This window comes from Myotis brandtii, unplaced genomic scaffold, assembly GCF_000412655.1.
Source record: "Myotis brandtii unplaced genomic scaffold, ASM41265v1 scaffold825, whole genome shotgun sequence".
Classification (NCBI taxonomy): Eukaryota; Metazoa; Chordata; class Mammalia; order Chiroptera; family Vespertilionidae; genus Myotis; species Myotis brandtii.
In genome coordinates, this window is record NW_005371349.1 from 660,806 (window position 1) to 661,280 (window position 475).

The 475-nt window shown below is 61.7% G+C and overlaps 1 protein-coding gene across 1 annotated transcript in view; it reads left to right on the forward strand.

Annotated features, from left to right (window-relative positions):
• DNAH17 (dynein, axonemal, heavy chain 17) overlaps positions 1-475 on the forward strand; it is a 76,281-nt gene that overhangs the window by 57,009 nt on the left and 18,797 nt on the right.

Genomic DNA, 475 nt, shown 5'->3' on the forward strand with positions numbered 1-475 from the left:
TCTCTCTCTCTCCCTCTCCTTTCCTCTCTGAAATCAATAAAAACATATTTTTAAAAAGGGGGCGTCCCCGAGTGTGTACGTCTCCTGGGAGGGAGGACGCCCCTGAGGCAGGTGAGGAAACTGAAGCTCCGTGTGGCAGCGACATGCCAGGACTCCACACTGGCCAGTGCCACAGGCAGGCTCGGCCCTGGGCTCTGACCCGCCGCCCAATGTTCTGCCCATCCTCTGCAACCCCCCGCATCCGAACGCACCCCCCCCCGGGGGCTCCAGGAAGAAGGCCTGGGCGCTGCCCAGCACAGCCGGCCGGGTCAGTGCCTGCTGTGCCCCATCCCTGCCTCATGCCCCACTTGTCCCTAAAGCAGGTGCCAAACCAGATTCTCCCGGAGGTTAGGGTTAGGGTTATGGCTCTGCCCAGGACAGGGTTAGGGTTAGGGTTAGGGCCCTGCCTAGGACAGGGTTAGGGTTAGGGTTAGGG